Source organism: Triticum aestivum, chromosome 3A, assembly GCF_018294505.1.
Source record: "Triticum aestivum cultivar Chinese Spring chromosome 3A, IWGSC CS RefSeq v2.1, whole genome shotgun sequence".
Taxonomy (NCBI): domain Eukaryota; kingdom Viridiplantae; phylum Streptophyta; class Magnoliopsida; order Poales; family Poaceae; genus Triticum; species Triticum aestivum.
Genome location: NC_057800.1, coordinates 360,503,196 through 360,518,526, shown reverse-complemented (window position 1 = coordinate 360,518,526; position 15,331 = coordinate 360,503,196).

Genomic DNA, 15,331 nt, shown 5'->3' with positions numbered 1-15,331 from the left:
GAACGTAGAGCCTATCACACCCGATCATCACGTGGTGTCTCAGCACGAAGAATTTTCGCAACGGTGCATACTCAGGGAGAACACTTCTTCATAATTAGTGAGAGATCATCTTAAAATGCTACCATCAATCAAAGCAAGATAAGATGCATAAAAGATAAACATCACATGCAATCAATATAAGTGATATGATATGGCCATCATCATCTTGTGCTTGTGATCTCCATCTTCGAAGCACTGTCGTGATCACCATCGTCACCGGCGCGACACCTTGATCACCATCGTAGCATTGTTGTCGTCTCGCCAATCTTATGCTTCCACGACTATCGCTACCGCTTATTGATAAAGTAAAGCATTACAGCGCAATTGCATTGCATACAATAAAGCGACAACCATATGGCTCCTGCCAGTTGTCGATAACTTGGTTACAAAACATGATCATCTCATACAATAAAATTTAGCATCATGTCTTGACCATATCACATCACAACATGCCCTGCAAAAACAAGTTAGACGTCCTCTACTTTGTTGTTGCAAGTTTTACGTGGCTGCTACGGGTTTAAGAAAGAACCAATCTTACCTACGCATCAAAACCACAACGATAGTTTGTCAAGTTGGTGCTGTTTTAACCTTCGCAAGGACCGGGCGTAGCCACACTCGGTTCAACTAAAGTTGGAGAAACTGACACCCACTAGCCACCTTTGTGCAAAGCATGTTGGGAGAACCGGTCTAGCGTAAGCGTACGCATAATGTCGGTCCGGGCCGCTTTGTCCAACAATACCGCCGAACCAAACTATGACATGCTGGTAAGCAGTATGACTTATATCGCCCACAACTCACTTGTGTTCTACTCGTGCATATAACATCAACACATAAAACCTAGGCTCGGATGCCACTGTTGGGGAACGCAGTAATTTAAAAAAAAATCCTACGCACACGCAAGATCATGGTGATGCATAGCAACGAGAGGGTAGAGTGTGATCTACATACCCTTGTAGACCGACAGCGGAAGCGTTAGCACAACGCGGTTGATGTAGTCGTACGTCTTCACGGCCCGACCGATCAAGCACCAAAACTACGGCACCTCCGAGTTTTAGCACACATTTAGCTCGATGACGATCCCCGGACTCCGATCCAGCAAAGTGTCGGGGAAGAGTTCTGTCAGCACGACGGCGTGGTGACGATCTTGATGTTCTACCGTCGCAGGGCTTCGCCTAAGCACCGCTACAATATTATCGAGGATTATGGTGGAAGGGGGCACCGCACGCGGCTAAGAAAACGATCACGTGGATCAACTTGTGTGTCTAGGGGTGCCCCCTGCCCCCGTATATAAAGGAGCAAGGGGAGGAGGCCGGCCGGCCCTATAGGCGCGCCAAGGAGGAGTCCTCCTCCTAGTAGGAGTAGGACTCCTACTAGAGGGGGAAGGACGTGGGGAGGGAGAAGGAAAGGGGGGCGCCGCCCCCCTCTCCTAGTCCAATTCGGACCAGAGGGGAGGAGGCGCGCGGCCCACCCTGGATGTCCTTCTCTCTCTCCACTAAGGCCCATATGGCCCATTACTTCTCCCGGGGGGTTCCAGTAACGCTCCGGTACTCCGATTTTCTCCGAAATCACCCGGAACACTTCTGGTGTCCGAATATAGCCGTCCAATATATCAATCTTTATGTCTCGACCATTTCGAGACTCCTCGTTATGTCCGTGATCACATCCGAGACTCCGAACTAACTTCAGTACATCAAAACTCATAAACTCATAATATAACTGTCATCGAAACCTTAAGCGTGCGGACCCTACGGGTTCGAGAACAATGTAGACATGACTGATACATGTCTCCGGTCAATAACCAATAGCGGAACCTGGATGCTCATATTGGCTCCCACATATTCTACGAAGATATTTATCAGTTAGACCGCATAACAACATACGTTGTTCCCTTTGTCATCGGTATGTTACTTGCCCGAGATTCGATCGTCGGTATCTCAATACCTAGTTCAATCTCGTTACCGGCAAGTCTCTTGACTCGTTTCATAATACATCATCTCGCAACTAACTCATTAGTTGCAATGCTTGCAAGGCTTATGTGATGTGCATTACCGAGAGGGCCCAGACATACCTCTCCGACAATCGGAGTGACAAATCCTAATCTCGAAATAAGCCAACCCAACATTTACCTTTGGAGACACCTGTAGAGCTCCTTTATAATCACCCAGTTACCTTGTGACGTTTGGTAGCACACAAAGTGTTCCTCTGGCAAACGGGAGTTGCATAATCTCATAGTCATAGGAACATGTATAAGTCATGAAGAAAGCAATAGCAACATACTAAACGATCGGGTGCTAAGCTAATGGAATGGGTCATGTCAATCACATCATTCTCCTAATAATGTGATCCCGTTAATGAAATGACAACATGTGTCTACGGTTAGGAAACATAACCATCTTTGATTAACGAGCTAGTCAAGTAGAGGCATACTAGTGACGTTTAGTTTATCTATGTATTCACACAAGTATTTTGTTTCCGGATAATACAATTCTAGCATGAATAATAAACATTTATCATGATATAAGGAAATAAAATAATAACATTATTATTGCCTCTAGGGCATATTTCCTTCACAACAGAGAATGCTGGGTCTTCAAGCAAGCCGGTAAGCTAAACGCCGAACACAAGGGGAGGGAGACACCAAGCGAAGACGAGGATGAGCCTCGCTAGCCGAACACTGGGGGACAGAAAAAAATTCCCACCAGAGGTCAAAATAGTGAACATGATTTATGCAACTCACATACCGAAGAGGAGGCGCCAGCGAGCACCCCGAGACGTATACCCCGTGGAGCCCATCACCCCCAAGTTCAACCCTTGGTCGGCCTGCCCGATCACTTCTGATTGCAGGGACCACCCGACTAGTATCCGGCACGGAGGATCGGCTGCCTTGGTGCTAGACCCAATAATTAACGGATACCACCTCACCCGAGTCCTTATGGACGGCGGCAGTAGTCTCAATCTGATGTATCAGGACACTGTCCGCAAAATGGGGATAGACCCGACAAAGATCAGCCAAAGCAATACTACATTTAAAGGAGTAATACCAGGCCCAGAGGCCCGCTGTACGAGCTCTCTAGTACTAGAGGTTGTATTCGGTTCTTCCGACAACTTCCGAAGTGAAGAATTAACCTTCGATATCGCTCCATTCCGAAGCGGCCATCACGCACTACTCGGGAGAATGGCCTTCGCTCGTTTTAATGCAGTACCGCATTACGCCTATCTTAAGCTTAAGATGCCCGGTCCATATGGCATCATCATAGTTAGCAGAAACACAGAGCGTTCCTCACGGAGGGAGGAATATGTGGCAGCTCTAGCAGCCAACCACTGAACGGCCTCTCCAACCAGAAGAAATGATCGGTCGTCAAGACCACGGACACGGTTAGACGAGTCTGGTGCACCACTAACAGCTCAGATACACCTGAGATTGGGTCGATGGATATACCCCCATAGGTGGTGCTAGGGGCTCCCCGCATGTAAAAAGGGCTATAGTTCGGTCTGACCCTATTTAGATTGCATTTTAATGGTTCATTAAGAATAACCAATTTTTCGCACGAACAGTTTCACCTACGTTTTTCTCTTTTACAGATGATCATCGTGCTACACCCTTCTAGAATACGGCACAACGGAGACACAGGCGCAGGCGTGCAGCAGGGCCCCGCTCAAAGGCTTCTTTTTAGATTAAGACCATGTGTTAACCTTTTTTACTGTCTCTTGTTGCTTCACTCCCTCCGGATACTCAACACAACCGAAAGGGATGCTGGCGTTATTGACATTTCATCACGTCAGACTAATGCAAGTACCTGGAAATTAAGAGCTCATAATCGAGGGCGTTTCTCAGCCCAGTATATGATGCAAAGTCCGAACACCTTAGGGAGTTTTCGGCGTCGCGAGTTTGGCCTTATATGCATCAGCTCCGAATCATGTCTTTGGTCAATAGTTGGGTTTTCCCCGCTCCCGTGTTTTTCTACCTTACGTTCTGCTCTATCGGCTAAGGTGGCACCAGGAGAACTACTGTGATTGTGCCCTCGTTCATCTGGATGAGCACCTCAGTAGAGAAAGTTGAAAACTGGCTGTCATGATAAAGCGCAAGACTGGTCAAGCACTCGATGACTCAGCGGAATCTTCGCGATTCCTCCGCATTAACGAAGGACTGGTTTTCCGGTCATGTAGGTACGCGCATTGTGTTTGGATGAGCGCAGAAGTACCAGGGGCTATATAGTAGCCCCACCGCCAAACTCCTATGGCTAAGTGAAAGTGTTAAAGCTATATAGTTCTATTTCCTAGTTTGCCGTGCTATCACCTCCTTAATGGACCAAGACGTTGGGTCAAGTGTGAACACACGCTTTTCCGAACACCCCCGCATTATATGCATGGGGGCTGAAGCCGACGACTGCAAACTTTTAGGTTATATACATACATAAACGGCCACATAGGAGGCATCATAATACTTTCACGCAAAAGTATAAACACAGCCTTTATAATCCAAATAGCATTGTTTCTACAATTGGGATACATGTCACTCGAGCATGATACTCTTTGAGCACTGAGCCTCTATTACACGAGCGCCTTCTAGGACTTCTTCAAAATAGTGCTCAGCTGAGACCTAGCCTACGGCCGGATCCCGGGTCGCAATAGCGGTGGTCTCCATCTCTGCCTAGTATGTCTTAACATGGGCAAGAGCCATCCGCGCACCCTCTATGCATGCCAACCTCTTTACAGCATCGGTATGCGGCACAACACCAAGGAATCGTTGCACTAAACCAAAATAACTATTTGGCCTTGGCCCCCTCGGCCAAATATGATCCATGACAGACCTCATGGCAAGTGCGGACAATCTATGGAGCTCGGCCCACTCGGCCATTTGTTCATTCAACAACAGCGGACGCGTTGGAGAATTGAACTGCGACCAGAACAACCTCTCCACTTCATGATCTTTCTGATCTTTGAAAAACTCAGTCGCATCAGCAGCACCCATTGCCAAGTCGGAATAGGCGTCTATAGCACTCCATAATTGATCCAAAGGGGCATATTTCGGATCTCCGAACTTCGACCGCAACAAAAAGGGCTTCCCAGCCGTGATATCTCCGGCTTGATGGAGCTCCTCCTTCGCCGCTCTGATTTCAGAGCGGGTTTCCTTGGCTGCTTCCATGGTTTTCTTCAGGTCAGCCGCTTTCGCTTAGCTTTCCTTTTCAAGAAGCTCATATCAGCCAGCGGCATCTTTCAGCTCAACAGCCATCTTGGCTATTTTATCTTCGCTCTAGCGACGAGCAGCCTGTTCAACTCTTAAGTCTTCGGCCGCCTTTAGGGCGGCCGCATCACTTCTCCTTGCTTGTTCTTTGGCTCGGGCAAGTTCCGCCCGAAGGGTCTCCACGGCCGCAGCTCCATCTACAGTCACAACATATTATAGATACTAGCATCATGCTCCTCTTAATATTTGTTGACCATCGGAAAATACATACCCTGTGCCTCGTCAAGCCGCTTCCTCACAAGCGCAATATCTGCATCTGCCGCGTCAAGTTACCGCCTCAGTCAGCAGTCCGGCCAGCCACCGGACCCTCAGCTGCCTTCACATGAAAGCAGCACAATCATTAGCGGGGACTATGATCCTCTATTTGCCGCCTCTGGACAACAACCAAAGTCTTAGGGGCTACTATCTGTATAGAGCACACCTAGCTTGTGCAGTATCGTCAAAAAAATTATATATTACTTGGCGTACCTCAAAGCCTCTTAGCAGGCTCATAAAAGCCTCATGCAACCCACTTTCGGTGGATGAAATCCTCTTAGCCACCGTACCCATTAAAGTATGATGCGCCTCTGAGATAGCCGCTTGCTCCAGAAGACCCATCAGTGCGTCCGGTTGTGCACCGGATAATCCTAGACTCTTTCTGTTGCTCTCCTTAGGAGCCGAATACTCCGGACTTCGGGTGGCCGAAGGGTCACCTTCTGGCCTTGGTGGATCAGGAGAAATCCTCCATGATGACACCTCAGGGTCGTCCGCCCCAGGTGGCGGGGAGGCAGGGGGAGGCGTTTCGCTCTCCATCATCTCTGGAAGAAGATCCCCCAAAGACGAACTCTATCGAGAAGGGCTACGAGTCGGACTGCAAGATATATGTCACGGTTATTGTCCTCGAAGATAAAGCAAGATATATTTACCAAAAGAACTCTTGGTCACTTACAGCTCGGTGGAGGGCTGGCCCCCTTGCGGGCACTGTGCGGTAAGGATGCCCCCTGGCAAAGGTTTCCTCCCTCGTTTGGAAATCCTTGTTTCCAAGTCTTCAGATGCGGTCCTTTTCCTTCCTCGGGAAGAGGGGATTCTGGATTCTTCTCCCCGATTATCCTCCTTCGCGGAGACACTAATTCCCCCGGTTTGGATGAGTAATGCGTGAAGCCCACTTTCGGCTTCTTTATTCCTCCCTTTATCTTCCCTTGATGGCACTTGATAAGGTGCGCGCTCAAGCATCCTGGCTAGCACAGGATCTGGTAAGCCTTCGGGAAGGGGGGCCGAACACCTGATCATCTTTGCCTTTCTTATCCAGTCCTGGCCGAGAGCGATTTTTTCAGAATGATGTTGTGACAAATAAAAATACAACATGGTCGGCCACAGAATTACTTACGTGGGTATCTGGATGGTTGCAGTAGAGACCCGCATCCTCCGTGGTGTCCGGACACTTTATTCGTGATCCGAAGAACAATCTGTACATCTCTTCGAGCATCACGCCGAAGAATTGTTGAATAGTTCATGGTCCTTCCGGGTTGAACTCCCACATACGAAGAGATCGAGTTGGCATGGCAGGACCCGACGAACTAGCATAACTTGCATTACCTTGACAAGACTGACATCCCTCTTGAGGAGATCTCGGATGCGACTTTGCAATGCCAGCACGTCATTAACTGCTCCCCAGTCCAGCCCCTTGTTGACCCATGACGCCAGTTGCGGTAGGGGGCCCGAGCGGAAGGCGGGGGCAGGGGCCCACTTTTTACTTCGGGGAGCTGCGATGTAAAACCACTCCCGCTCCATAAGTTGGAAACCTCCGGGAAGGAGCCCTTAGGCCATGGAGCATCGGCGCCTTTGCTTATTATGGCACCTCCGCATTCTATGTGTCGCCCATCGATCATCTTCGGCTTCACATTGAAGGTCTTGAGCCATAAGCCGAAGTGTGGGGTGATGCGTAGGAAGGCCTCGCACACAACGATAAACGACAAGATGTGAAGGATGGAGTCTGGAGCTAGATCGTGGAAATCGATCCCGTAATAGAACATAAGCCCTCTTACAAAGGGATCAAGACTAAAGCCTAGCCCTCGGAGGAAGTGGGAAACAAATACGACACTCTCGTTGGGTTCGAGAGTGGGGATAACCTGCCCTTGAGCAGGCAGCCTGTGCAAGATTTCAGCGGTCAGATACCTGGCTTCCCTTAGCTTCTTGATGTCCTCCTCTGTGACAGAGGAGGCCATCCACCGACCTTGAAGGTTGGATCTGGACATGGTTGAAGGACCGAAGCGCTTAGCCTAAGCCTTGGGTGTTGGAACTCGAGGTGGGGGAGGGGAAGGATCGGGCGCGAGAAGAAAAGGATAGGCCTTGGCCCCTTTATAAAGAGGGTGAATATCAAGCGTCCTCCGCGGGGCCGTTCGGAACTTGCCTAAAATCGAGGAGTCATACTAACACACACGATTGGGTTACCCACACCCGTATTGATGGGAATCCCGTGATAAGGGGAACACGATCTCTGCTTCGACAAGACATGCCAATAAAACCACCTCGCAACACGCGCAGTGGCAGGCAGGGAAAAACGGTTCGTAATGACCGAGCCATGGAAAGACGTCACGTTATAAAAAGTTGTCAGCAGATTAGATTTGTGGAATAATATACTCTCTACGGTCCTTCAACCATGTCTGGACACGATCCTTGTGTTCGAAATCTTCTACGCAGTATTCGGAGAAGGAACCCGCCTTGCAATGCCGAAGACAATCTACGCGCCGAACTCATCATCATTGAAGCCTGGTTCAGGGGCTACTGAGGGAGTCCTGGATTAGGGGGTCCTCGGACAGCCGGACTATATACTTTGGCTGGACTGTTGTACTATGAAGATACAAGATTGAATATTTCGTCCCGTGTCCGGGTGGGACTCTCCTTTGCGTGGAAGGCAAGCTCGGCAATTTGGATATGTAGATCTCCTCCCTTGTAACCGACTCTGTGTAACCCTAGCCCCCTCCGTTGTCTATATAAACCGGAGGGTTTAGTCTGTAGGACAACAACAATCATATTCGTAGGCTAGCTTCTAGGGTTTAGCCTCTATGATCTCGTGGTAGATCAACTCTTGTAATACTCATATCATCAAGATCAATCAAGCAGGAAGTAGGGTATTACCTCCATCATGAGGGCCCGAACCTGGGTAAACATTGTGTCCCCCGCCTCCTGTTACCATCAGCCTTAGACGCACAGTTCAGGACCCCCTACCCGAGATCCACCGGTTTTGACACCGACAATGATGCTAGGGGATAAATTCAGCCCATGTACACCTTTCCACCTCCTGTGTGCCACTGTGGTTGCCCCTTTTTGTCTATAAAAGGAGGCCTGAGGCATACTAGAGAGGGATTCAGCTCTTTTGGACTAAGGAGACACGGTAGCTAGTTCAAGAACACAAGAACACCTAAATATACATCAAAGCAGGACTAGGGTTTTATGCAATCTCCACGGCCCGAACCTGGGTAAACGATTTGTGTGCTGACCGCCAGACCAGCTCTTTGCACAACCCCGTGGCCGCCAACCGTAGAAGGGATCACAGTGACCCCATAGGTGTCGTTTCCCACCGACAATGAGGATGTGGCCGATGGGCTCAGCAACAATTCATCAAGATTTTCATAATCATGGATTTCCACAATTAAGTGAACAAGGTGACAATATTGGGCATACCGAAGTATATAATGAAGTATGTTTGAGGAGAACAACCACAAGTAAACATTGATCAAAACGTGCACCTGGAAGGATGGACTAAGTAGCACGATTGATGTTAGAATTATCATTCAATAACCAATAGACCAAGAATGAAACTATCGACCATTAGCTTCAAACCAATCGGGTTGGTAAAAGTTTTAAATTCACACATCATGGTTCATTTGTCGGTATTCCGGTTAGGAATGACATGGGGACCAAGAAATGAACAGAGATGGCAAGAAGTATTACTATATCAAGAATTCTTAATAGATGGAGCAATTCTCACAACATCCTTGACATATAAGATGGTAATACCTCAAGGGAGAACATAGCATAAGCTGGATAGCAAAGAACACCATAACATGAATAAGTTTGTGTTGGAAGGAAGGCAAGAATGTTGACAATGATATTGACACATTTTGTTGAGAGGTTTCATGAAGATGTAATCTATCATCGACGACATCAAGAAAAGGAATGATGAAGCAAAAGGTTATCGGAACCATGGATAAGTTTGCAATCTCAGAATCAAAATTATCTTCAAGATAACCAACAAGATGTTGAAAGCTATAGGTAAGCTTAATGTACTGTTGGAATTGAGTTCCGGGAATGAAGGACATAGATAACATGGTCAAGTTTTTTTTGCAAGACGATGATAAGGTAGCCAATCATCTTGGAATGAGATGATCGAGTTCAAACTCGTAAGCAATGAAGACTTCTAATAGATGTTGAATTGAAGTGCGAACTCGATTCCATTTTTTATGTCCTTGAGTTTCGAACAACTCAGAACCTGGGAAACAATTGGAATCGGTGAGAAATAATAGTATAATAATAACTCATAAGGAGTTACGTAGTTCCGTGATATTCTTGAGATACCAGAGGGTAAAAGTCGAAGGTAGAGAAGAGTAGAGGTTGGACAGGTTAAATGATCTGCCAAAGACAAGTACATTAACTTGTCCAAAAAAATTGAATCAAAGGAGAACAATCATGGTCGAACCACGGTTGAAAAGGACCAAACATAGATACCATATGAACTTATAACAAGGGGATTATTATTATTACAGGAAGCTTCCATGATAAGTTCTACATCGGGTCCATGGGCATGAACACAAAGTTCAAGGTTGACTCCCACTTCTTCAATGCATAACCTTCCATTCACTTCTCGCTTTCAATGAAGTTGTAGTTTTGAAATTTTATCTGACAAAACACCAGAAGAGTATGACTAATGAAAACTCTCGGGTTTACATGGATTAGGGAAGGCATAGGTTCAACCCATAGGGGAATCTTAGGAACATATACCACAAACTTCAAGAGTAAATAACACAAGCTCCAAGGTAGAGCATGGTTGACAAAAAGGAGAGGATATAATTACCAAAGGCATTATGTATCCGAGGAAAGGCTCACAAGGTTATCAATTATGAAGGACACTATCAGATAAAATCCAACAAGGGATCTGGTGGTTCACAAGGGATCTCATGTGAGCACTGGTACTCAACCAGAAGAAGAGAGAATGCAAGCATATCAGATTATAGAGACAACTGACTAATTGGAAGCTCAAATGCAAAGGAATTATGATTTCCAAATCTAGGAATCACAAGCAAACACTCTGATTAAGGATGGATAAGTTGAATAGACTTAGGGGTACAATCAATGGCAATTTGATTGGTCAAGAACTAGCTCATGTTCAAAATGACGTCTGAGCCGGAAGGATGAATTCTGGGATTCGACTGAGGATTGCAAGCATCCTTAACATATTGAATCAACAGACTCAAAATGTTAGTGACAAAGGATACCAATAAGATTACAAGATTTATGGGATTAACCATAATGCAAGCAAGCAAGAATTTCAAGAGCAATAGGCTTCTAAGGATTTTCGGAAGATTGGATAGTATTTCAAGGTATCTCGTGAAACACGTGAACAACTTGGGATGAATGGATCCTCGATAAGTGTAAGGAACTATTTGTAGGGGTAATCATGTGGAAAGGAGCTGCAAAGCAGTAGGCACATAGGATTCTCAGAATATCGAAGAATATTTCGATGTATCTTGTAATAACAAGAACAATTGTGAATGAATGTATGAATGGTAGGTGTATGTAGTTATCCATAGGGACTTATCGATGGTAGGGAATTGCAAAGGTGATGAGCACAAAGGTTTCGGGCAAAACATCGAAGAGCATCTTCAGAATCTTCTGGTGAAGCAGGCAATCATCTGAAATGAAAGGGCTCTTCGGTAGGAACTGGTTACGAGAACCTAGAGTTAGAGTTTGTAAAATCATTTAACCCGAATAGAAGAGAGATCAGAATCCTAGAGTAAGGACGAGGAATAAAAGATCCTAATACCACCCAATGGCGATGTGGGCCCGTAAGCCACGCAGCCAAGTTAGCAAAAGTTTTTCAATGACTAGACTCAACTTCGGCCAAGGAGTAAGAAAGGGGGGCTACCTACAGGCAGTCGGCTCTAATACCAACTTGTGACGCCCATGATTCAATCATACACTAATCATACACGCAAATGTGTATGATCAAGTTCAAGGACTCATGGGAAGATATCACAACACAACTCTAGACACAATGAGAATAATACAAGCTTTATATTAGAAGCCCGGGGCCTCAAGGTCTCGAATACATAAGCTCGGTCAAAGACAAGTCAACGGAAGCAAGAATATCTAAGTACAGACATAAGTTAAACAAGTTTGCCTTAAGAAGGCTAGCACAAAAGCAACATCGATTCAAAAGGCAAGGCCTCCTTCCTGAGAGCCTCCTAACTACTCCTGGTCATAGGCGGCCTCCATGTAGTAGTAGGCACTCTCGGTGTAGTAGTAGTCATCGTCGAAGGTGGCGTCTGGCTCCTGGGCTCCACTATCTGGTTACGACATCTGAGAAGAAAGGAAAAGGGGGGAAAACGGGGAGCAAAGCAACCGTGAGTACTCATCCAAAGTACTCGCAAGCAAGGATCTACACTACATATGCATCGGTGTCAAATGAAATGGGTAGTATCTGTGGACTGAACTGCAGAAAGCTAGAGGAGAAGGGGAAAGCCTAGCCTATCGAAGACTAGCATCTTCAAGCAGCTCCAAGCATCTTGCAGCATTCAGAAGAGTATTGAATAGCAGTTTATATTTAGCAAACATGTTGTAACATTAGCGCCCAGAGATAACTTCCTCGACTCCCTGCGAGGAAACAATCCCGAAGCCATCAATTTCATTACATGCCTCAGCATCCAGTTTTAGTTGTATCGATCGGGATACAACTCCGAGCTTCCGTTATCATGGAGACGGCTATTCGAATAGATAGAATACTTCCCTGCAGGGGTGCACCAACTTACCCAACACGCTCGATCAACTCCGGCCGGACACACCATTAGGTCATGACCGACCTCGGCCGATCAACACATCGTAGTCCTACCTAGGCTCAACAGAGAGGCCAGCACGCCGGTCTACATCCTAAATGCGAAGGGGCCATGGGCCAATCGTCCTTTGCAATCCTACAGGTTGCGAGGGCGGCCGGTGAGCAGACCTGGCAACCTCCTTAAATAAAGTAGGTGCTTACGCAGTCCAACCCGGCACACGCCGCTCCATCACCGACGTTAGTGAGCTTTCGGCTGATACATACGATGCAGAGTGCCCATATTTATTCCCGCATGGTGGTTAGTGCGAAAAGATCAAGAGGCCTACTCGGATCACATATCCAAACCGTTAGTGTCTTGGTAATGTGTGGTAACGATCAATGATCCACGATATGTGGTCCCGTCACCCCGTCTCACGGACTTGCGGCAAGGCCTAAGAATGCACGGCCCCGCCATGTGGAAAACTTGCAGGTATCCTCCAGATCAACCCGACTTCACATCACTCGCGGGTACCCCTCGGGGCCGACCCGATGTCATCATGGTTCTCTGGTAAGTCAAAGTAACCGTGTGTCCAAAACAGCAAGGGGGAAACCTGAGGAATCACCCTCGATGGATTCCTACTTGATGTAACCATCAAGGTGGACTTGGAGGAATCACCCTCGTTGGTCCACACTTGAGGGGTTGCACGACAGAGTCATTATCGGGAGTGGTGAAGGAGGAATCACCCTCGATAACCACGACCGAATAGTTACACTACAGGGTTAACATCAGAAGTGCTGGCGAGGTATCACCCTCGGCACTCGATAGTAACTCTGCATAGTCGTACAACTAAGGGGGGGTGATGTGCGGTGTTGGGGCCTGGACGTCGATCACGTTGATCGAGTCATCGAACATAAAGCAGGGGCAACTGGGACATGGCGGGGGTCATTGATGGATCTCTAACCAACCTATACTAAGCAGTTTAGAATAAGCAGGTAAGGTATGAAAGCAGGTAACAAAAACAGGCTATGCATCAGAGTAGGATCATACAGAAATCAGTAGTAGTTCTAATGCAAGCATAAGTGAGAAGGGAATGGGCGATATCGGAATGATCAATGGGGGTTTGCTTGCCTAGAAGCTCTGCAGACAGTTACGGATCCTCGACGGTGAAGTAGTGGATCACCGGATCAACAGCGGTCTCGACGTCTACCGGAAAAGAAGTAACAGAGGGGGAACACAATAAATAATAGAGGAATCAATTGCATCACAAAAGCAAGACATGGCAATACGTTGGGTTAGCGGCAACCTAACGCGGTACTACTCGATACAAGTGAAGGGGAAAACATTCGGGAATGTTTTCCCGGAGTTTGACATTTTCCACACAAATGAAAGAGGGGACAAGGTTCCATGTTCATCATGCTAGAGGCACGTGACAGACGAATGGAGTGAATATCCAGATTCGTCATATTTTTCTGAGCAACTTTCATGTATAAAGTATTTTCATCGAGTTATAGATTAATTTATATTAATTTTCAAAGATTTAAATAATTTATGAATTTTCTTGCATTTGATTTAATCTAAATTGACCAAGTCAAATTGACTAGTTAAAAGGAGAAGGTGCGGCCCACATGGCATCGGTTGTACCTAAACAAATAAATAAAACTAACCTAATTAAATAGGACCCACATGTCATCTATACATAGGCTAAATTAGCACTAAACTACTACTAAGCTAAACCTAGACTAATTAAACAAGGGCCGGCCATTAGCGCACCCGGCCATACGCACGGCCATGTACAGGGGCCTTGGCCAAGAGCTGCAGCAGCAGAAGGCAGTAGTAGCAAGTAGTAGCTAATAGCAAGCAGCGGCAGGAGTAACCAGCAGCACGCGGCGGCAGCAGTACACTGCGGCATCAGCTTGAGCAGCAGCAGCATGAAGCGGCAGCAGTAGCAAGCAGAGCAGCGTAGCGGCAGCAACACCAAGGAAGCAACAGTAGGCACAGGAGCGGGTGCCGCGGGGAAGTAGCTGCGGCAACAGGCGAGGCTGCATGGTGGGGCAGTGCAGGGGGGCGCGGCCAGGGACGAGGCCGTCAGGAGGCAGCTGCTGCGCAGTAGTACGCTGACGCGCACAAACGTGTGGACGAGCTGGGCGCGACCCTGGGCGACAGAAGGCATGTGCGAGAAGAAGGGGAATTGGAGGAGGGGCTCACGAAGATCTGGTAGGGCGGGTCGGTGGGCTCGGGGAGGCGCTGATGATGGCAAATCGATGTCGACGAGCTTCGGCGACCAATGATGGAGATGAAGATGGTGGCAACGATGGGGCGGCTCCCCAGCTCGATCTGGCCCCGAAGCCAACGTAGACGATGACAGCGGTCCTTCTAGACACCAGCGGACGGCGAACGGGCGTTGGTGGCCATGGTGGTTCACGGCAGCGTGCTCCTGTATGTGGCTAATAGCTCGATCTAGAGCGTGGGAGAGGAGGAAGAGGGGGAAAACAAATAGGGTTCGACAGAGGGGGTCCAACGGCGTTCTGTAGGGCGCTGGTGGTGTGTCGGATGGCGGCAACGAAAGGCATGGCGCGGCCATGGCCTACAGATGGCCGCCACGACCTCCCCACCTCGTGTAGCGAGGAGGGAGATGATTTGGTTGGGTTGGGCCGACCATTGATGCAAGGTGGGCCAAAGTGCCAGTAGGACAGGCCCTTTCTTTTTTACTGTTGCCTATTTTAGTTAGTGCTTTGCATTTTATTTTTGTACCAAAAGATATTTGTTACTTATGAGATTTTGCATATAAACATTAGACACCATTTCAAGGTTGCACAATAAGTTCGGGGCCAAAAGGGAGTTGTTCAAATTTAGCTTTGAATTTAAATTCATATATTTAATGTTGCTAGCCCTATTTGAAATAGGTTAAGGGCATCTTAATAACTCAAATAATGTTTGTTTCCTCATGAAAATTAGCTAATGAATATTTTCAATATTATGAACATTTTTTGTTTGAAAAAATATTATTTTTACTTTATTTTAAACTTGAGTTTGACTT